The sequence below is a fragment of the Thermobia domestica genome, chromosome 17 (assembly GCF_964235325.1).
Source record: "Thermobia domestica chromosome 17, izTheDome1.hap1.1, whole genome shotgun sequence".
NCBI lineage: Eukaryota > Metazoa > Arthropoda > Insecta > Zygentoma > Lepismatidae > Thermobia > Thermobia domestica.
Genome location: NC_137470.1, coordinates 71,367,696 through 71,392,664, shown reverse-complemented (window position 1 = coordinate 71,392,664; position 24,969 = coordinate 71,367,696). Strand labels below are relative to the sequence as shown.

General features: G+C 36.6%; 1 long non-coding RNA gene across 3 annotated transcripts in view; it reads right to left on the bottom strand.

Moving 5' to 3' along the window:
• The window catches only part of LOC145674527 (uncharacterized), a 56,398-nt gene extending 40,281 nt beyond the window's left edge, over nucleotides 1–16,117 (bottom strand). Inside the window, exon 1 of one of the 3 annotated variants that reach the window (XR_014128966.1) lies at nucleotides 16,030–16,117. This is a non-coding gene — a long non-coding RNA (uncharacterized LOC145674527). Of the gene's footprint in view, nucleotides 1–15,782 lie in introns of all 3 variants that reach the window. The other 2 variants (XR_014128967.1, XR_014128965.1) reach the window with 2 other exon arrangements.
• Between the last annotated feature and the right edge of the window lie 8,852 nt (nucleotides 16,118–24,969).

Here is a 24,969-nt window from a genome sequence, read left to right as displayed (position 1 = left end):
GTGTCTTTTCAGGGTTAAAGGTGATTACTCTAGAAGTTTAAAAATACATTTCTGTAGACAGTTTCTGCAAATTTGAGAAAATCCAAAATTCTAAATCCATTATTGGTTGACATTTCTTAACAAGAATATTTTCTTCATTTTCCACATCAGTTTGCACACATGAACTCAAAGAACTAAAAAACTTATGGTTTTACAAACTTATTTTGCATTATATTTTTTAATCACGTGCGATAAAGTGTTGTAAAGAGATGAAATGAGAAGAAAGGCAGTCTGAAATTCAGTAAGCAAAGGTTCTACTTCTGAAACAAGTGATTTCAAAAGATGTAAGTTTAGGACTAAGCATTTAATCTTCTTCCAACATACCTGACACGATCTGATAATTCGAAGAGCTCGAAACCTTCTATTCTTCCTGTGACGTTGAATATACAACAGAATATACAGATACATTTCAATAGCTCGCTGAGCAACACTATCATATTTAAACCAATACACAACAAAACTTCACTGGAAAATTTTCTGAACCTCTATAGGAGTGAATCGTGCTGGAACATTCTTAAATAAGTTATGCAGAGCTTTTAGAAATTCAATGATTCTGCAATTCGTTACCTCGACTGCAGGCTTAAATGCTCTTCGCAAAGCAAGTAACTCACACCTTCCTATATCAAGTATTACAGGATCATTTGGTGACATCTTGATACCTTACTTGTAGATATGCAGAAATATAAAGTTTACATTAGAGCCATCCACTGAAATTTGAATCATGTTTTGTTAAGTTCAAGGTTAAAACATCTCTCTGAAAGCTATCCAAAGGTAGAAGCTATAGAATTTCCCTAAAAACACCCTGTCAAATTACGTGTGCACGCTTGCTCTTTTATGATACCCCAGAACCGCACATTTATGTCTCCAACAACTGAATTGGTTCACTTCTAAGTATGGCGATAGCCCATAAACTAAACGTATACTGCATTTCCCAGCAAATTATTGTTTGCGAACGTAAGAGATAATTTCACATTTTTAGCAGCAGTGCGCATTGATGTATGTCATTACACTTTGAATACACTATAATAATTCTGCTTTTATAATGCTATCTTTTACTAACAATCTTTGTAATAGCAGGGCGCAAAATTTCCAGTCGCCATTGGCGACTAGAAATTTAGAGCTGGCGACCAATGTTTAGTAGGAATGTTTTCTGCCTAAACTCACAGGGTTACGCAGTTTCTGTTTCGCACGAAAATAATTGTCACTGAGAGAAAACACGGAATGTGAAGTTTTCACAACGGACATGGAAAGTGAAATCTTCACAACGTTGTAATTCGCCCCTCCTTCCCCACCCTCAATCGAAATGGTGTGCCTCCTGGCGCGTCAACGCGAGAGATCGTTTTCCTTGCTGTTTGAAGCTAATAGAGCTGGGGGACAGCCAAGTGCCTAGAATAGATCAACCAATCACATCACGATGTCAGTGATAAATAAATAAATAACAAAATAAGTAAATACATAAAATATTTAAATATATATATATATATATATATATATATATATATATATATATATATATATATATATATGCATGAGATAGCGTTATCATTGTAATCGACAACTGATACTTCAGTGTAAAAAGAGCGTTACACAAACGTGAAGTCTTAAGGTAAGATATTTTTTAACATGTATATGAATTGTCCAATTCAAAATTGATTATCCTGAAACTAATTGTCTGGTTTTGAAATTTTATGCCCTGATCTAAACCAGCTTATACGGTTTACCCAACATTGTTAGGGTCGTCAAGTCTAGGAGGCTTAGGTGGGCAGGTCATGTAGCTAGAATGGAAGAAAGTAGAAACGCTTTCAAAGTCTTGACTGGTAGACCCATAGGAAAACGACCATTAGGAAGACCTAGGCGCAGATGGGAGGACAATATTAAGATGGATCTCGCAGAGATAGGAATACAAAGTAGAAATTGGATGCAATTAGCTAAGGATAGAAGTCAGTGGAGAGCTTTTGTGAACGCGGCACTGAACCTCCGGGTTCCATAGGCCATAGAGTTAGTTAGTTAGTTAGTTATGCCCTGATCTAATATCTTGCTTTGTCAAATCAAAGGCCGTGAAGGCGGCGGGGGGAGGGGGAGAACCTCACATAATTTGTACATGAGAGATACTGGCGATCATCACTTTTGGTTTGCTGAGTGCATCTGACTTTGAAATTTTGCGCCGTGCTGCAAAATACTTCGTTTCGTCCCCGAACCTGTATCCACTTGCATTCTAGAATCCACAACTGAGCACGTGACATCACCAGAAACCCTTAAGTTCTGTACAGATGAGGTATAAATACGAGGAGACTCAAGTCAGAACTTGTTTTCTTGATTCACAAAGGCATAACTATTCCTAATATTGAAATGGACGTAGCCATCTTCTGCATATGCTTTTTACCTCTCATGTGACTTGCTACCATTTATTGTACTATTCAGCGAAAAGACGTTACAGCGGCAAACGTTACAGCGAGCAAAATAGTTGTCACTTGGTACTTTCTGAACCCATGACAAAGAACTATCTAACAACTACGAAGCACTGAACGTAGTCTTGGAATACTTGGAAACTGACACGCTTATTATTTATACAGGGACACTGAATACAACGAACACCGAACACAACAACTACAACACCTTCACTTTCGATCCTGCCTCTGCAACTGGAACCACCATGATAGATCAGAGGACTACGCACTCCGTCCCTTTGTTTCTCGACTACCTTTCTATACAACAATATGCTGTCGGAAATAAAAGCCTGTTGTTGACGACTGGATTAAACAGTTTTCTTCTGACACATACGCTGCTTCAATCCACTGCATAAATCAATTAGCATTTGCTATTTTCCTTTTTGGGCACGGCCAGTTTTTGTGTTTAGTCTAGGCGTGTAAGCATTGTTAAGTTTCTAAGATAAATGAAATACTAAGCTAGAGAATGAAACACGATCGTGCACTTGATACACGATAATAAAGCGTATACATTCAGGTCGCTATTTATTTTTATCGAATTTCTTGTAATAATATATTTATTATTTTGTTTTAACTATTGGACTTGCACGTTTAGGGATTTACAAAATTCTACCTTCCGGCAACGAATACTATAGCGAAAGTAAACTAAAGTCCTATGCCATAAAGCAAACAGAGAACAGCTTATTCCTGAGAAAAATAAAATCGTGTTCCGGATCATTGTTTGCACGGGTGTAAGAAGTCAGTCATTGCAAATTCGTAGTTCCACAATTCCCGAAAGCGCCTTACGGTTATTAATAAATATTAATCGCTTAACATTTATATTTTACATTAAAGCATTAGTTTAGCGTCCAACAAACAAGATAGTAATTACTAAGTTAATGATGTAAGAACCAAAAGAATGCGAATAGAAGGGGAAATGGAAGAAACCTGAGAAAACCCGCTCACTCGGTGTTTATTTACCACAAAACTCATATCGAGCACCCATGATTTGAACATTGGAACTTTGGCCTCAGAAATGAACACTTTACCGAGTTCGCCACCGAATTTGTGTTTAAGTTAATTTTAAACCCGCAATGATTGATCATTTGGATCAGTGTCCTTCTTCAGTATAATACGTGATAATGAACTGTCAGCAAGAAAGAACCTGTTTACTACCCTAGTTCCAAAATCTAAAGATATTGGCTAAAAAACAAGACACAGAACAGTGACATTTGAACATAATGAGCATTCCATTCACATTTTTTTTTCCTGCAGTGAAGATATGAAGATGTCAGCATTAAATCGAACTACACATCATGAAACTTCGTTACTTCCACACTGGATTGGAAACAAGCGATTTTTATATTATGACAATTTAAATCGTATATTCTTTAACCGTTCCCTTTATTATTATTATTATTATTATTATTATTATTATTATTATTATTATTATTATTATTATTATTATTATTTCATTGCGAATTGCTAAATAACGAAATTCCGCCTTTGTTACATACTTTTCGGGAAGGATGCTAGCAGGGTGTCCCCATGGGAGCACAGCCTCCAACAACCAGAACAATTTTTGTGCCCCTCCGTCAAAAGTTGAATTCTAGTTACAAAATATTGTCTGCAAAAAAAGCTTGTTTTATAAAACTTCGACCACATCGTATTGACATTGAAAATTTTGGCTCAAAGAATGACTAAAGGAAGAGAGATTGAAGTTTTATTTGAACTTGTCTACCATAAATATTGTTCGCAAACTGCTGCATCATATATAATGTCAGAATAAGTTTAAAATAAAAATAAATAATATTATTTTAAGCTTCTACAAAAGTTTAACAATAAATATTTCATGATAAGCACAACGTAGAAATTACACTTTGGTATCTGTAGACGTATTCCATATTTAAAGATCAAGAGTCCGATTAAATTAGTCCCGTTATTCACTTAGTATTGACCCAATGCATACGCTAATGTGTAACTTTATCAGCTATTTTTATAAATTCATAACCACTTCCGAAATAAATCTCCTTGAGAAGTAAAACACATTACAATAAAAACACAGATGCTCAAATGCGGGTAACCGTAATGCAAAATCCTTTCATTTGTATGATAAGCTACTTTCATTTAATTCAGGACAGAAAATTCAGATAAAATCGAAGCTAATGGGAACGAAGAAGAAAGAAAAAAGAAAAAGAAAGAAATCTGGAATTATGCGTGTGTCGAAAATGAATTGGCTCGTTGATCAAACTGGTGGTTTGTGGACGATTCACTAACATGATATTCCACTATACATGCAAAACCAGAAGACAATGCGCACTATTACAAAGCATAAGTTTGTTACACAACATTACTGGAAAACACATAAGTTTCTAAGTTTGAAGTTGCCAATAATAAATAAATAAATAAAAAAAAAACCGCAGTTGTAACCATCTGAGAGAGATGTAGCAAGATCCTTCCTCGTGTTTCCACCTGTTGCTAAAAGGACAACAAATATTATTGACGTGTAATTACAAAGAAGTGTCCGCAAAACAATTTATGTGGATACTGAATGACCTTCCAGCAACATAAACGACTAAAGACATGTTCAGCGTATTACCTGTTCGGGGCCATCGCTAATAATAGAACACACAAATGAAACATACCCTAAGTAATTCGGAGGCTAAGTGTTTCAGTTTTATGACACATGCAAAGAAATTTTTTAGTAAGTATTGAAATATGGAGAGGCAAAACAAATTCTCTCCATGTAGTAATCCATGTACGTGGGAAATGCTGAACATCAACTAACTAACTCACTCTATGGCCTATGGAACCCGGAGGTTCAATGCCGCGTTCACAAAAGCTCTCCACTGACTTCTATCCTTAGCTAACTGCATCCAGTTTCTACTTTGTATTCCTATCTCTGCGAGATCCATCTTAACATTGTCCTCCCATCTGTGCCTAGGTCTTCCTAATGGTCGTTTTCCGATTGGTCTTCCAGTCAACACTTTGAAAGCGTTTCTACTTTCTTCCATCCTAGCTACATGACCTGCCCACCTATGCCACCTAGACTTGATGATCCTAACAATGTTGGGTAAACCATATAAATTATGTAGTTCTCCGTTATGAAGTTTCCGCCATTCCCCATTCCCGTTTCTCTTGGGTCCGAATATTCGTCTCAGGATCTTGTTCTCAAATACTTTCAGTCTATGTTCTTCCCTCAGAGTAAGTGACCATGTTTCGCAACCATACAAAACAACAGGCATGATTATCGTTTTGTATGTTTTAAGCTTCAAATTCCTCGACAGAACTCGCAACGACAAGAGATTTTGAACCGAATAGTAACACGAATTACCTGCTTTCAGTCGACATTTAATTTCTCCGTGAATATGATTTTCCTCTGTTAATATTGATCCTAGATATTTGAAAGTATCCACTTTCTCAAAAGTATTATTTAATATTTTAACGCATCCATGATTTGCCGTATTACGGTTCCGACGCACTTCCATGTATTTAGTTTTCTCTGCATTTACTTCTAAACCCATGAGCATCAACATTCATATCAAAGTAAATCATTTATTGCAGCTTTGGAAAACTCAAGACTGCTAATAAAAATCTAACTGACCAAAGCAGTATATATATTTTAAGAGTATATGTCCGTGATAGTGTTTCGGCTATGTAACATAGCCTTACTCAGACACATTATGAGAGAAATATCCAATTTTGACAGCTTATGTACAATCTGAATGCAACACACGCCCCCTTTTCTCTTTACAAAACGTAAACTTTTAATTGGTTGCAGAAAGGAGAAAGTGTTGAAGGACCTAAAGCTGACATGAGAGAATAGTGTATGCAGGATGGGTGAAAAATTGGTGAGGATAAAAGAGGGGCTAAGCATAAGTTCGAGATGAGTTCAGTACTAGGAGAGATCGTAATGAACAAGTGGGAACAGAAAGTAAAAGAAGGGACAAAATCTTACGATGTTTTGTAGATATGTAGATGATTGTCTTGAGATATGGAAAGGAACTAAGAGACAGTTGGAGAAATTTGTTAAAACAATTGAGGATGAAGAGAAAGGGATTAGGCTACAAATGGAAATAGAGGAAGAGAGGAAAATCAATTTCACGGATATGACAATAAAGGAAATATGATTAAAATTCGAGACGAGGTGGTACAGGAAAGAATGCGATGCCGGAATATACTGCGACAAGAAGAGTGACATAGACATAGGGACCAAGAAGAATTTTATACGGAACATGAGAAACAGGATAGAAATGATAGATAACGACGAAGAAAGAAAGAAAGAAAGAAACAAGACATAGAAATACTGTGCCAGTTATTAAATGAAATGGATACAGAAGATTTAAAAGAAAGAAAAAGAGGAAGAGAAAGAAGGAAAAATATGGTTTGGAATTGAAAGCTTAGGCTATAAAACGGAAATCCTGAAGAATCTGTTGAGGAAGGAAGGGATTAAAACTTACAGAAAAGGAGGAAAGAGGATAATAGACTTAGTAAGAGAGAAAGGAATGAAGAAAGAAAAGTAGTTAAGATCAGAAGATGAAGGAGTTATGCACCAAGTTAATTGTAAAGAGTGCGATATGAAGTACGTATGGGAAAGAGATTAGAGCAAAGAATAAAACAACATAAAGACAATGCCAGAAAAAAAAGCAATATATAAGCACATTAAAGAAACTGGACATGAGATAGATTGGAAAGGAATAAAAAGATTAGAAACGGAAAAAAAGAGTGTGATAAGAAAGTGAAAAGAAGCCCAGTAGATTAAGAAATATGGGAAGGAGAAGTTGAGGAACTGGTCTAGTGGACTTCTGATACCAGTTCTCTCGCCTACCATGAATTCGTTTTCCGCTCGACCCAGCTAATTCTCTCCATTCTCCTCCACACCCAATTTCGCAAGCTATCAGTCGTTTTTTTTATTTTATTATTTTTATTATTATTATTATTGCGTAATGTCCATGTTTCTGCCATATCGAGTACCGGTACAATACTCCACAAGAAATATTTTACGAATCTTTTTCCCAACTCTTTATTCAAGGTCCCAGAAAATAATATTTTCTTACTTCTAAAGTCTTCTTTCGCCAATCGTATGCTTGCTTTTATTTCATGTTCGCACTTCATATCATTACTAATAATACTACCCGGGTATCGAAAACTAGTCACGGGTCCGATTTTCTCCCCTCCTACTTCTATATTTGACACCGACCGTTTCGTTCCAATCGTCATGGCTTTTGTCTCCCTAACATTTTTTCTTCATAGCCCTTCCTTACGTTTTCTAATATCTTACTGATTTTCTTTTCAGATTCCGCACAAGCGCCATATTATGTGGAAACCCTATACACCAAATCATTCTGCCTCCTATTGAAATGCCGTCTTCATTATGTAGACTCTTTTTCACTATGTCTTCTAGACAGATATTAAATAATGTTGCCGAGAGACAGCACCACTTTCGAACTCACTTATCAATTGTACTTTCCACTGTCATTTTCTCCCCTATTCTAACAGTTAAATCTTGGTTAATATAACTTCCTTATGAACCTTCGATCACTGCATTCCAACTCAACCTTCTTTAGAACTTTCAACCAATTCGCGCGATCAAAAGCCTTTTCTAGATCAATAAATACCACACTTCCTTTCCTTCCCTTTCTCTATAAACCTTTCACCGATCACTCTTAATAATCCAATTGCATATCTTGTGCCCTTAACTCTCCTCAACCCGAACTGTTCTTCCTAAACATTTTAATTTGTTCTTCCATAACAGCCTTCTGTTCAGAGTTCGAAGCAAAATTTTAGCTGCGTGAGATATGAGACTAATAGTTCTATAATCCTCACATCTCTCTCGGTTCGATTTCTTAGCCATCGGTATCATGATCGCCTTCAGGATGTATTTTGTCCACTCTCCTGTTTCACATATTTCATTGTAGGGTCGGAGCAATTCTTTCTTGTCCTTGTCTCTCAAATTCTTAATGAATCCAATTGGTATATTGTCTATCTCAGTTACCTTTCGATTCCTAATCTCGGATATAGCTTTTTCAAACTCATCCCGAAGAATGTTAAATCCTTTATCATACTCGCCTACTTCATTTTCTACTTCAACATCTAGGCTAGACTCTCTATGCCTACTCTCATATAAGTCCTCAACACGTTCTTTCCATCTTCCTAAGACTTCACTTCCCTTGCTTCTCTCGCTCTTTCTGCTGCCAGGAAACTAGGGAAAAATAGAGTGGTGGTTTCCCGTTGCCCTCCACCCCGTAGTATTCCAACCATTAAAGCCATTCTGATCACACCTGGTACCAGCCGCGTAACAACATTTCGAATATAGGAGGGGGCAAGTCTTTTTGTTTCCCCCCCCCCATCACAGCGCGTAATTTCCACTAATCTTTACAGTATTACTGTTATGTATTTTTTTCGTGTGTGGGAAAATAATTGTAATTTACGAAAACAGCTATACATTTGAAAAATTAAAATATTAGACTTACTTGAAGTAAAGACAGCTTCTTCACCCACCCAATGTATTCATTCAACACAAGAGTCGTACATTAGTAAAAGTAGTAGACCTCATTTGATTTGCGTCGGGATACGTATGAAGTACAATTTACTATTAATTAATCACTAAATAGTACGACGTGATTGTTCCGTATACGTTCGGCACTGAAGCCACATTCTCACTCTCCAGAACTCATAGGCTGAAGACATATCACAACCAAACCGAAAAATATGAAGAAGATATTAGTTTTTTTAAAAGTTTTTTTTCGAGACCATAAACAACTATTGAGAACAGTTATTGTTCCCACCACTAACTTTTCACTAAAACTTTTTTTGTCGTTAAACATTATTCTAAGAACTGTACAAACAATTCGTTCGAACTAGAAAACCTATACATGAACCCTTTTGAGATTTCCACTTTTTTAGGTAAATTTTAGACTTTCAGTCAAGCAGCTATTGCATAGAGACTATTTATCGTAGAATCATGGTTCATACCCCGTTTTATTTGGAATGAAACAGTGCTTTCCTCATTTGTAAGTTTCCCTAATATGTACCTAACGCAATAAAATTCCTGTCCAAATGGAGAAAAATGGATTTTTTTTTTAAAAAGTCACGATTTCCTGCGAATTTCTTCCCTTCGGTGGACAACATGGACATGTGACTGTTACCCCCCCCCAAAAAAAAAACCTTCACTGCAAACAAAACGAGGTATGAACCATGATACTGGGGTAAATAATCTTGGTGCTACAATTAATTTACTATTTTTTTCCTAATATCTACTATTGTTATTCGACAAGCTCTAGTATGAAGACTCTTTATCGGAGGATCATAGTTCGTAATTCTTTGTATTTGTAATGAAGGAATGTTTCCAACTGTACCATTCAAATTTCCCCATTATGTACCAGAAGTGAAAAAAATCTCGCTCAAATTGGAAAAAAGAGACTTTTGTCAGGAAAAACTAGTCTTTTTGAGAATTTCTTCCCCGAGATACATGCTAGCGCCACGGCAGTGGTACAGTTCGAAACGTTACTTCATTACAAACAAAATGGGGCACGATCCATGGTCCTACAATGAACAATCTTGATGCTAGAGCTTATTGAATAACAATACATTAGTAACTATTACCCAAAAATGGGGAGGGGAATTTAATAAATCAGCTCTAGCACCAAGACTATTTATTCTAGGATTATGGTTTGTACCTTTTTCTTTGTAATGAACCAGCGTTTTAAATCGCATCATTTACATGTCCCTATCATGTACCTGAAGGGAGAAATTCCCGCCAAAAATGTATAAAGAAAAGCAGGAAATTCAAATTTTCAAAAATTAACTTTCACGGAATCTTATCTTCTCAGGTACACGACAGCGCAATGGTAGTGGTACCGTTGGAAATGTTGCATCATTACGAACAAAATGAAGTACAGACCATGATCCTACGACAAATAGGGATGACCTGTAGCTACTTAACTAAACACGTTGACTAAAAATATGTAATAGGGGAAAAATTCAGATTTCTTTTTTTTTTTTATCACTATTTACCCTACAATCATGGTTTGTACTTTTTGTTTGGAATGATGGTAGGTTTTAAACGGTACAACACACATGTCTCTGAGGGGAGGAATTCCAGAAAAAAGAAAGATCTGAAAAATCCCCTTTTTTACACTTTGGGCGCGATATTTCCGCTTCTGGTACATAATAGGGAAATTTGAGTGGTACAGTTGGAAACATTTCTTTATTACGAACACAACTAGGTATGCACCATGATCTTAGGATTAATAGCGATGTGTTAGGATTAAAAAAAAAAAAAAAAAGCTCTAAAATTTATCCTTTTCTTTCTTCCTTCGTCCATGTTTGTGACGTCACTGCCCCCAGACATTGCAAGCGTGACTGCAAAATGCCCATGAAACACATTCTTTGATGCTTCCCCGCTTGAATGAATGCAAAAAAAAAAAAAAAAAAAAAAAAAACATGTTGTGAAAAGCTTTACTAGAGATTTATAAAGCAAATTTCGAAGGTCAACGCCATGGATCAGATCTGTACCAAAAGTCCCCAAAGGGTTAATATATTTGCCGTTCTTTTTCTTATGAGTGATCGATTATTCTTGATTGCTGAACTTCTCATATTTATTTTTCTTCAGAATGCAGTAATTAAATCTCTTTTTCTTCTTATAATGGGGAACAATGATGGAAAGTACTTTCTTCATTAAAGTTGAAATATTCAAAAAAAAAAAAAAAAAAAAGTTCAAAATTTGACAGGCATGAAAGCGGTGGAAGAAACTTTTTTAAAGCCGTTTTTTGAACCCTTGCGTGCATAACATACAACTTTTAATATATTTAACAAGAACGGAATGTAAAAAAAAATAAGGAGCCACTGTGATTCTATAACTCATTTCGACACAAAAACTGCACACTTCAAAGAGCAGAATTCACACTTTTCCGAAGACAATTGCACGGTAGGAGCTATTTGTGAATTCTCTGCACAGTTTCCTCACGTCCAGTGAGTCAAGCCTGTCTGGGTATGCATTAAGAACTGCAAAATGGTTCAGTCTTGTCTGGGTCATTATGGACCTCAGATAAGTTTTGAGACGCCGCAACATTGAGAAACTTCTCTCGACAGTTGCACATGTCACCGGGATGACAAGCAGGAGACGAAGGACTTTCAACACTTCAGGAAACAACTCTCTTGTTTCTTTACAGAGTTTCTTGAAGTTCTCAACCAGGTCTCTTAGATTTTTTGAAGGATGACTGTTGCATCTGTATTGACATGATATTCTTTTAAAATGTCACTAATGTCTTGAGAAAAGTTACCTTTCAGAATTACATCCTCTATTGCACGATACTTCTTTAGTTCAGGCTGATGGAATCGACTCAATTTTGCAAACGATATTGTCCAAACATTCATAATAGATTGCGCGTAATTTCTCTTCTGCGGTGTTGAATTGGTAATTTTTCGCGGATGTCTGCGAGTGTTCTAGTCTTTCCGAGGTCTGTTTCCTGCGCGTTAGCTGAGGAGGTCCTTGTTTGTTCTCTCGAAGGCGCCCCTATACAATCAGGGGCGACAAAAGGAATAATTAATACATCTACAGCACCCTTGGCGCAATATTACATCGTTGTTTGTTCCATCGAAGGCGCCCCTATACAATCAGGGGCGACAAAAGGAATAATTAATATATCTACAGCACCCTTGGCGCAATATTACATCGTTGTTTGTTCTATCGAAGGCGCCCCTACAGAATCAGGGGCGAAAAGGAATAATCAATACATCTACGGCACCCTTGGCGCATTATTACATCCTTTTTTGTGCTATCAAAGGAGCCCCCATACAATCAAGGGCGACAAAAGGAATAATTAATATATCTACAGCGCCCTTGGTGCAATATTACAGCGTTGTTTGTTCTATCGAAGGTACCTCTATACAATCAGGGGCGACAAAAGAAATAATTAATTTATCTACAGCGCCCTTAGTGCAATACTATTCCTATTTTATTTTATCGAAGGCGTCCCTATACAACCAGGGGCGACAACATGAATAATCAATATATCTGCAGCGCCCTTGGTCGAATATTATATCCCTGTTTGTTCTATGGAAAGCGCCCTGTACAATCAAGGGCGAAAAAAGGAATAATTAATGTATCTACAGTACCACTTGATGCAATATTATTCATTTCTTTTTTATTCTATCGAAGGCGCCCCTATACAGTCAGGGGCGACGAAAGAAATAATTAATATATTTACAATGCTCCGTCATTGTAACATTATTTCCTTTTTTATTCTATCGAAGCATTATGTCGCCCCTACATAATAAGGGGTGACAAAGGATTAAGAAATTATTTATGTCGCTGCTTGACTGTCATATAGATAATTTTTATTTCTTTATTTTATTGTATTAAAAGTGCCCTAGACAATCAGCAAAAAAGAACAGAAAAATTGTCCATTAATTATAATAATACAAAGCACTGTACTCTGTCGAAGATTTGGCAGTGTATACAAAACACTGCTTTTGTACATAAAGTTTTCATTCTTCAATCGGCTTTTAAAAAAGGCAAAGTAATCATTAGACGCCTTCGGCGCCCCCAATAACTTCTACGAGAACTTTGGGGAGAAGGCAATGCCCCCTTGCCCCCCGTGTTATTACGCCACTGCCTGGTACTAATGTCCAAGTTGCCGTACCAATTTCTATGATTTCCGCCAAATTGGCTACTTTAGAACTGCTGTCCTCTGCCAGAATACTTTATGTGGCTACTCTATTTAGTCCACTTCGGCAGGGGTGGTAGACCTTCTGGTCGTGAATTTCTGAGGAGCTAATTCAAAATTTCACTGTAGGTCACATTCCTGCCCACCTGACCTATAACTATCTTCCTAAAGGTGGCAAACGATTATACGTGTATTATGCACAATAAGCAAGATAATTATCGCAAAATCAGTAAATGATACTGAATATAACACAACGCAAATTTTGCGTTGCTTTCACGCAAACCGATACGGAATAAAGCTCAGGTCTTCCTTTCATATGTAAACTGATTTCATTCGTGTGAGTGCAGTGTGCAACGCCGCAATGACAAAGGAAAATATAAACGGCGAGGTATTATTAAATTTTACGGGATCATAAATTTGTAAAATCTATGGAAGAAATATGTTACTTGATTTCACAATAGGATTGTATAAGTGATCAAAATATATCGGGATTTTACCTGTTACACGTATAATAATGTAGAAGTAGGAAAAGCAAACTTTGCTCTTTACCATGTAGTATTCCATAACGAAGACATGATGAAGTGAAGTGCTATGTGAAGGCAGTGTACAAAGTGATGATAGAAGTGTTGCGAAGCTCTGCCACACGCAAAGAATATGTTTTCTTTTTTGCCATATAAAGAGTTTCTCTGCTATCCTCGTTTGAGTACACTCATTGTCACTGACGCGCCTGCTCTTTACGGACACACCCCTATGCGGGCCCGCCTACTTCGCTCCTGCCCTGACTCGGTTGGATAACATTCATCCTTTCTGTAGACACCTAAGGCCTGTGACAAACGCCTTGACATTTCAGCTAAACGAATAAACGCAAGCTCTGGCGTGACGTTGCCAAGTGGTAAAGGGGTCTGGTTATGGGTAAGCAGACAAAATACAGCACGATCAGGTGACACGGGATAGACGTGGATGTGTGCAAAATAAACATGGCAATACCGCTGGCCTCTCATTTCCTAGTAGCATTTAAAGGGAACTTGGAGCGCCGCCTTCAAATGCCAAGATGTTTGTCACGCCGTTTAGCACAAATTGGGGCATTAGTGCTGTGTCGCCGGACAACACAAAAAATCGAAGAAAAAAAAAAATTCCAAAATGTGCTAAATTACGTAGGCCTTCAAAACAGAAGCGTGTAAACTTCTCCATGAAATCTAAAAAAAAAAGGAGGTACTATTTAGTTTCTCCCCCAAACCACTTGGTACTCACTCTGGTCCAACTACTGGCTTCGGTGCCGTCGATAGGGATGTGAACTTGCATGCCTTTGTACAGATTCACTTTAGGAGGAGTTCATTGTACGTACGCACACTAACCAACTTGTGCAAGATGCCCACTAATAAAGCATGAATGCTATCTAACCGAGTCAGCGGAGGAGCGCAAGAGAGGTCCAGAGCCGTAGGGAACAGGCGCGGGTATACACATAAACGAGGATAGCTCAAAACATAATATATGCGATAAAACATATCTTATCTTTGGAATTGGGAGTGATACTAAATGTCATAAAAAAAGTATCAAAATGTACTAAATTAGGTTACGTTAGGTTAGACCTTCAAAACAAAGGCGTGTAAACTTTTCCAATTTCGAGTAGAAAATCGTGTATAATAATGTAAAAATATACGCACCATTTCCACGATGCCTTTCCCGCGATTAAATCATAACAAGCGTGCCTCTCTGCCAAATAGTCCCTTTCTCCTTCACATACAGTGCAGCTTACAACAGCAAAAACAACCAACAACAACAAACACTTTCTTCTTTTCAACTAATCCCCTCATCTAACTTCCACTCACTCTTCCTCACAAACCAAAATAAATTCTCCAATTGGCCCGGTAAATTTCATAAAAACTGGTCCGGGGGTTAAGTTTAGAGTTGTCCCTCCGTTTTTTTTTTTTGTTTGTTTTTTTTATATAAAAAATAGGAAAATTTACAGGAGAAATGGGGTAAGAAATGATGATTTGGAGTTCTTATGTAATGTTTAAGTGTCGAAGTTTGGCAGTAAAGTTATGTAGAAGTGGGTACTATTTGCAAAGACGCGGAAGGTTTCGATGACTGAACAGCATGGTAGTCGTATAGGATGGGAAATCGGTGCGTTGAATATGATAGCTCCGCATTATATAAGAATAATGAAGAAAATGGTATAAATTTTCAAGAGAACCATGGATTACTGAAATTAAGTGATACTTGAAGCTTATATGACAACCTGTTCCAGTCAATGTTCTAGTCTAACTAAAGTCTTACACCAGGTAGCCTAACCAAACCTAACTCTGTATTTATACTCAGCCTTCTTAAGACCATTCTGCACCCATTACTACAACTCCTTCCTTAATAAACATCTTTCTAAAGCCTTAGGAGTGCATTTGTTACTAAAAGAAATTCGCATTTATTTAATAGAAGTAGCTCTATAAAATGGGATAGCACGGACGGTAATATGAAGTGTATTACTTTCGCAAATGCAGTGAACAAACAAACTAAAATGACAATATGAGCCTTTGCAAGTACATGGCAACATTCAACCTTACAACAATTCAAATATATAAATAAGAGGAAATATGAGATATGAATTGTGAATCCAGCATCACATTCAGCGACTAAACACCTAGACAATTACCTTCGTATCGACTGTTGCTCCTTATTTGTACGCAATTTTTTCTTTCAATTCTCTCAAGAAGACCGGGTCTTTTGCTTTAATGAAATTTACATTCCTTTTGGCCATATCAATATCTCAAACACTTCATGTTCCTTTCTAGCAAAAATTTCAAAAGATTGTTGGGTGTGTTCATACGTAACATGCTTAATTATTATTACTTAATTTTCGAAAAAATAACAATAATATAAATTAAATCACTGGCACTTACAAACACCAAGTTTATTCATAGAGTAAATATGTTTACTCCACGGTTTTGTTTACTAACAAGAAACAAATGAGCTCCAATAATCAACCACTGTTGACAGGTCATATAACTTCTTTGCAGAGCGTAGAGTGATTATTGTAATAATCACGTAGTGTATAATACTCACTCTACGTTTGCAGAGTGCCTTCCAGAGTGAAAAAGTTGCATCTCGATCTTTATGTCCCTTGAGTCTGCTTATAAGGGAAATTGGTTAAGATTTATTGTACGGATCCACACAAAATCATTGTATGTATATGTTTCAGTAAATCTACTCTTTGTACCTTAATAAATCATTTTCATTCCTCTGTGCAGAGTTACTTTCGAGTACATGTGCCCAGTGGTGCTATTCTAATTTTTTAACAACCGGTTCTGTATATTTTATATCTAAATATGTAGGTATAATCAGCGGCGTGCCGTCAAGGGGACTAGGGGACTAGGCTAGTCCCTTGGCATTTTAATTAAAGCATTTTGTGATAAATATATACCAAAGAAAACGAAAACATTGTTTGTATTTCTCTATTTTCGTAAAATAACACTATTTCAATTGTTCTGACAGCTTTAGTCAGCGCCCGTGTGCTGGGTGCGACAGCGAAGTGGAGATCGGAAACGCTCGGGTTTTAATCGGCTTTTCTCGGGAAAGGGAACAGGGTCCAGCCAGCTAGTCCTCATATTATGTTGTCTTAGCTCTAAGCACGGGCGTTCTGTCGTAAGCGAATTTAATGCTCGTTTGCTTTTTACAGTTAATAGTTTTAATGCAATCAAATTTACAGTATTAATCTTGACACTTTAAGAGATCTAGTGAAGTGTGAACTTTTTAGATTGTCAATATATTTTGAAAATGACTCGAAGAATAAAGTATGGAAGGGGACTCGTTTGAGAAACCGAGTCCCTTGCAGCAAAGCGATGGCGCAAGCAGTGATATTACTTCAATTGGTACGGGAGACAGTAGGGGTGGGGATCGGCCGTTTCAGTGTTGTATTCTGGACTAATTATTCATCGTATTATTTGGATTCCTTAATTTTCAAGAAAAGCATCAAGTAATAACCAGTGGTAGAACAACTCCAAGCATTTCCATTCAGACAAAAATGAAAGATTATATACATAATATCAAAACGAATTATTTTGCTTCTTCAAAATAGTTAACTGCATGTAAGACAAGAAACAAACTGTATTGCTGGTCTTGTATTCTGTTCCACATAGAAAAGGACGTGTGGAATAATGATGGCTTTTGTGACATGAACAATTTTCACAAACCCAAGTTGCGCCACGAAAAGTGTTATTCACACCTGTCCACAATAACTAAATTGAAAACTTTCGGGAAACCAGAGTTGATTTTCAATTGAGCGAGCAATGCAGAAGTTGATTCAAACCGAGAACTAATGAACCGATTGATTTATGCCTCTTGTTTTATGGCTAAACAAGAGCTATCATTTAGAGGTCATAACGAACAGGAAGATTCTGTCAATTAGGGAAACTATATTGAAATAATTCAGTTACTTTTTAAGTAAGATACTAAATGGACTTGCAGGGGCGCCCGAAGAAAATGTTCTAGGGAGCGGCCCATCTCCATAGATGCTATGTTGCGTCTGGTATTTCTGGTATTTAATATACGTGGTTTGCTATATTACGTATACATTTTCGTGAGCCAGAGGAAGGCCCGGGCCGCACCCTGCCCTCTCCCTCGGGCGCCCATGTTGACTTGTCATCTTCACAGCACAGAAGCCTTTAAAGGAACATCAAACAGGATTCAGAATGATATTATTAAATGTGTTGGTGACGTAATTCTGGATAAAGTTAAGTCAGAAATAAACAATACACTTTCTACAGCAATAATGTTAGACAAAACTACGGACATTGCAAAGATCTCTCAACATTCATTCGGTACGTGAAAGACGGCAATATTCATGAAAGATTTATTTGTTTTGCGGATGCTACTAGTGATTGCACTGCGACTGCTCTAAGTGCAGGGGCGTTCCAGGGGGCTGATCGGGGCGATTGCCTCCGCAGAAGAGGAAACTTTCTGATTTTATATATATAAATAAAACCCATCCCAAAATTTGGAGCTCTTAAAAGTAGCAGTATGGCAACCCATCGTCCCCTCCCAGAAGTCGGTCTTGGATCCGCCCCTGTCTAAGTGAGCATGCTTTCCAAGTTCACTCTCACTTTAATTGTAAGCAAAAGCTTGTAGCACTAGGTTATTAATGGAGCTGCCACATTTTCTGGCAGGGTTGATATGTTTAAAACAAAATGTTTAAAACAAGTGTTTAAAACATGTTTAAAACGAGGGCTGTTGTTTTATTCAGTTTGTTTTAAACGTTTTAAACAAACTGTTTTAAACGTGTTTTTTTTCGATGCTGGTTGGACATGTTTAAAACAACTAAAATATCAGATTGAAGAAGCTAATTTAATTTTCTAACAAACAACCCATCCTCCGCAGGGTTTGTGCATGGAGTAAATTACAAGCAGAGTTATATTCTTATTATAACAGCAATTACTGAACGAAATTCTGCACATCAGTGTGCTTATAACTAAACCAACAGAAGTTCAAGTGAAGTATTTGAACATTTCATGAGATATACACCATTGAAAAGCTTATAGACCACAAATTCCAACGAGATAATATGCGTGAAATTCCCGCCGTATTCATAGAAAAAGAACAGACATAAAATATCATTAAAAATATGAAAATATTGACTTTGCGGGGCCCTGGCAACCCTTGCAGTTACCTGCGCTGACAAAATGATGCTAATGTGTAGGCCACATACTTGTGACAATAATATAAGAAATGGTAGCCATTGCTACCATTGCGTAATGAATTCGTTTTATGTAGGAAATATTTTTTAAAAAAATATGCGCAGAAAAACATTCATTGAATTAGACATTCTCTCCCCTCCCCCACTATAGTACCACGTCTATATGCAAATCATTTTTGCTGCACACATCATATATACGAACAAGAATTATGCTTCTAGACCACTTCAGTGAAATATATCTTGTGTTATACGGGACCGTCCCGAAAATAAATGTAAATTAACCAAATTTGACCCCCTCTTCCTCTATAAACAACAAGTACACATACAGGTTACTATCATGTAGGGGACTACTTCATTGCTTCACATACCAATTTTTATGGATGTACCACACAGAGGGGAGGAATACCCGCCAAAACCTGATGAAAAAAAATTGATGAAAAAAAAAATACTTCATCCTCCCTCTCTCGGCCGTACATACGTACCCCGTATATACATAAAATGCAAGTGACGGAAAGTTTTATCTCTCAAAAATACTTTGGTACCAAATCACCTTTCTAGCTTAATTAAGGACTGAGCTATTGATGTTTGTTGTAAAAATAAATGTAATTTACGTCAAAAAACTGAAACTCCAAAAATTGGCTAACTTTGTCCCCTCCCTGCTCCCCATAATAAGCAAGAAGTACAAATCAGGGTTGGCAAAAACCATGGTTTTTATTGAAAAAACAAAAAAACGTTTTTTTGGTTTAAACCAGGTTCTTTTGGTTTAAATAATTTGCTCTATATATTCATATCATATATGGACAGAAATAAGTTTGTTTCGCCTTGATGTTATTATGCAACTACCGGGTTTATGCTGGAAGGGATCACATAAGCTTAAAGCGGAATAAAAATCGTTTCTCGAGTTATATCCGAGAGAAATTGTCCTCCATTTGAACTCGGAACCAGGACTAATTGGCCACAAATGCGATACGTCTGCCGACTCACTCACGAAGGAATCCTGATAAAAATACGTTGTACTGATCTTTACATGCTTCTTAATATAACTGTCAAGAGTCATTTCAGAAGGACAAAAAGATAAACAGTTGCACAAGTGAAACCATTATACAGAATTACATATGGACAATTTCAAAGTACTACGGAGTACAGAAGAACTAATTTAGTTCGAGTTAGTTAACAGCAACTTTTATTGGTACAAATTAAAGAAATACAACGACTTAATTTGCATATTAGTAAGAAAAGTGAATAAAGATACGAATTATTTGAGTCCACTTTGGCTCAGACTCATTTATACATAAATAAATACCAAAGAGACTTCTCATTTCACTAAATGTCTCTCGTGGGGTCTGACCCCCCCTCCCCCCACACAAAAAGTACGGCATTTCGATGTATTTTATCAATAGTAAACATTGAAACGAAACAATATTTAGAATTTTTCTTTGATTGCAATTAAATAAAAACAATAATAACAACTACAAAAAAATCACAAAACAAACATTTATAAACTTGTATATATATATAAAGTTGCTTATGCAGTATAATCTTTTTGAGTAATGAATGGGGAATTTAGGTCTGAATATAATAGGAGTAATATACGGGAGTGAAACGTGATAACCCACAAACGTGTGTTCATCAAGATTTTACAACCACTTACACTTTTAGGAACATTTTTCGTTTTTTGGTTTAAACCAGCCAACCCTGGTACAAATACACGATATTACCATGTAGTAACCTACTTCATTGCTTCATGTAACAATTTTTATGAATCTATCCCCCAAGAGGGGGAACGGCCCCCCAAAAACTGTTGAAAACAAAACAAAAAAAAACACGATATTTACCCTCCTCCCACATACGTAAAATGCACACCAGGAAAGTTGCATCTTTGAGGAATAAATTAGTACCAAAACCATCTTCCAGCCTTAATTTGAGGTTTAAGACTGAGCCATTGAGGTTTAAAGCCCTGACACAGCAGTTGCGTCAATGGGAGTTTAAAGATGAAGAATGCAGACGACCAGTAGAACGTAACACAAATAAACTAAACTACATATTCTGTGAACGAAGATCGGGAAAATCCCGATTTTTTCTCCGGAATTGAACATTTGGGCGGATCGAGATTAGGGAAGTTCCCGAAATTTGATCTAGCGGTTGAATATAGATGGCAAGCAGTACCTAAGAGTGTAAAAATGTTATATATAAGCTTATGTAGATTATTGTTTTAAACAAAATAAACGTTTTAAACATGTTTTTTTCTTGTTTAAAACAAAGTACTTTGTTTTAAACGTTGAAAACGTTTTAAACAAAAAAAAACATGTTTTAAACATAAAAAACGTTTTTTATGATTTTTTTAAAAAAAACATGTTTTTTTCAACCCTGTTTTCTGGACATTTGAACGGTTTACAATATTTTGTGAAAAGGTGTTTGAGTGCACTCACCATACACTGCTATGCTCACAAACTCAATGTCGTTGATCCACAGTCTGTTAATCACATCAAGGAATGTAAAATATTTTTTAGAATAAGTGGCATTCCAAATTTCTTTTCATATTCATTGAAACGCTGTAACGCGCTTGCTGAATCAGAAGTAATTAAGCGATTTCCAACAGTTGCCAATATAAGATGGAATTACAATTCTAGAATTGTGAATGCAGTAAATGAAAATCAAATACAACTCTTACGGTGTTCTGAGAAGATTGTAGAGGATTCAGATAATTGCGACATCGAAGCTTTCATGACTACAAAAAAAATGTGTGAGTTATCATTGAAGGATTTCGATTTTGCATTTCTACTAAAATTTTTCAGTCATTTTTTTTCGCGCACGGATATACTATTCAACATTCTTTAAAGTAAAACCTTGGATGTAAAATATTGCATTTAAAAAGTACAAAAGATGGTATCTCAACTTAGAAATGCAAGAAACGATTTTGAAGAGACTTATAGAAAAGTAGAATTGGATGACAACGGGAACTTTCTAATAAAAGACGTAAACTAAAGTAGATGACTCAACAGATCCAAAAATTAAATATATGCGTCTCTTCAATGACATTATTGATACTGCGATTGGACAAATGGAGGTGAGATTTCAAGATCTCATTGAGTTACAATTTGAGCTGTTAGATTTAAAGAATTTTCAGTGCTTCAAATCTCGATTTCCTGATTGTTTTTGACCCTTAAATCGTTACAGGAATTTTTTTTTTAATTTTAACAATTTGCGGAGTGAATTAATATAGGTTTACAGACTCTTAGATTTTTCAAATAAAACTGTGACTGAAATTATCCATTTCTTGAAAGAAAGAGGCTTGGTAGAAGAAGCGTTTACAGAAACATATAAATTGTGTTATTTGGTGTCAACAACACTAGTCAGGACCTCCACTGTACAGCACACATTCTCTTCGAACCTAGTCCCCTGTGAGAAAAGTCACGGCACGCCACTGGGTATAATATATAAATAGATAGATATAATTGTCTTGTGACATGTAGCAACCTATACAGCATACTGTATAATACAAGGTGTTATGAAAATAAGTAGCACTTCGAATATCTTGGAAACGGATCGTTGAAAATAAATGGTTGTCTAAAGTATTGCAAAGACCTTTATCCAGCAATGGATAGACAGTTGTTGATAATGTTATGTATGTGTTTCAAATATAGATAACCATTACCACTTCACTCATATAATACCAGTTCTCATTCTTGATATCTGAGCATTTGAGATTAAGAAATAAACGCTTATGCCTTGTTTAACCCTGTAACTGTAAGGATTTCTAAGAACAAATACACTTAAAGTTTTCAATTTCCTCCGCCCTCCATTAATCATCTGGTATGTACAGGGCAAAGTAACGTTCTTCAGATATGTCAATTGTTTTTGGCTGTGAAGCATTTATATTTTAAAAGCTCTCCCTTTCAGCTGAAATTTGCAATACAAACACTTACTATGCTAATAGACATACAAGAGATACAGAAATCTTATCTGCATGGTTTATTTTCGATTTCCGAAAATTAGTTCTGCCAGGTTCACGCGTATACATCTAATTTATGTAATTTCTTTCTTTCACTCTTGGCTAGGTCATGGTTGTATGTTGAGTTTATATCTGGGTATAAAAAATGGTTCTGCGAACTCGAAATATTTTAACAACCGGTTCTACTGAACCGGTGCGAACCGGCTGAATAGCACTAGTGCATATGCCATATAAACTTTAACTTGGGCTAGGTTTCCACTAAAAAGCACGAGTGCTGTCTAATCAAGTCAAGGCAGGAGCGCAACAGAAGGACTTGCGGATAGAGCGTGGAGCATCCGTAAGAGAGCAGGCGGGCCAGCGATGATGCGTACAAACATAAACAAGGATAGTGCAAAACATTGTAGCTATATGGCATGAAAACATTTAGCTTACCTACGTGCTGGATTACCCATTTGTACTTTACTATGGACATTACAGGTATATCTCGGTACGTTTCATTGCTTACACGTTGATGTTCTAAAATAACATGAGATTTATTACCGTACTTACGTAAATTTCACACATATATAGATCCCTTAACTTTTATGCTTGTCCATCATGACTGCCTTCAGATACTTCACTTCATTTCACTACTTTGTATACTGTGGTTAATGTCTTACTTAAGGACAAATCCATGTTTAAGAGGTTCAAAATTGATTATCGTAGTTCTACACACATTTCACAAGTAAGAACACAACATAATTCAATTATTTACACGCTGGTCTATTAAAATATTGTTACAAATATGTTCTGTAAATTTTACAAATATGTAGACTCCTACAGTAAATCGGCACCAGCAAATCTATTTTTCCTTCATTCTACTATAGAGCAACATGGATATATATTTTTTAACAGAAATAGATTAACTGGATATTGCTGCCAAGTAGCTATATTGTGGCTTGTAGAAAACAATCATAAAATATGACAAAAAAGGAGATAAAAGTCAAAAGCTGGCATATTGCATGGTGCCAGATTCAAGGCTGTAGTAGGGTACACCAACCGAACAGGAAAAGAAATACACGAAGAATCAGTCATGCGTAGTAGATAGCGTTACAGAGCTTTGTACCTGTAACGCCCCTTTATATAACTTATCTACAATTGTATTACTAGTATAACTTACAATATACTTCTTGTAACCATTTGTATTTGGCAACCCTGTTGAAACATCATGTTCGCGGGTGCGCGCAAAGGATTCTGGGTACTCAGCCAAAAAAATGAAAACGTAATGGCTGATAGTAATTTTCGCCTGCCGACATATTTTCGATAAATCTTGTTTATTAGTGGTCATCCGAGTATCCAAAGTGGTTTTAGTTCACTTTGCAATATAGGGAACGATTCCTCACAGCCAGTTTGTGCAACTAGTTTGAATAGCAGCAATATTTGGATGGAGTTGGAAAACAGGTTCCTGCCTTAGCCTACCACGTGAGTTGACATTGTGTGCGCGAATTTCTCAAGTTATCTTCAATAGTTTCGTAGAAGCAAATTTACATATATAGCGTGCAGTTTTAGTGAGAGGCTTAGTCACTATGCCAGTATTAGCGCACTTATTTAGTTTGTGGCTTAAACTAAATCTTATTATGCACAGCTAAGCTCTTGGTAGCGGGGCCCCCAACCCATCCACGTCGGCAATGAAGCAACGCAATGTTTGATCATCTTTTCCATCTGCATTATCACTTTGCATCGGTTCAGTTACCTACCATGGAAGTTCCGAGATCGTATTGTCAACCCATCAAGGGCAAACTAGCCTTCTGTGAGTGTATTCCAGGAAGCAGCCAACGCAGCAAACCAAGTGATCAGTCCGTATGGTTAAGTGACTATCGCATCTTTATGATAATCTTGAATTTATTGCACAGCAGTCCAAGCTCTTGTAACCTTATAGTCAATCTGAGCAATTATTTTCGTTTCCTATGTGCAAAAGTGAGCATGCAACAATAAGCCCTGTAAAGGGAGTAGAATCTTGTACTTTGGAGGTGTAGAGTTCCAAGCCATGAAGTTTACTTGTGCGTGTTTTGCTCAAGCGCTTCTTCAGTATTTTGGTAAAGCAACCAGTCTTAAGGTTGTGGTGATAACCCAACGTTCGTGCTATTCATATAGTTCACTCAGGTTTATAATCTTAAATCGGTGTACCATCACCGTATCATCGGGACTGACCATTGTCAT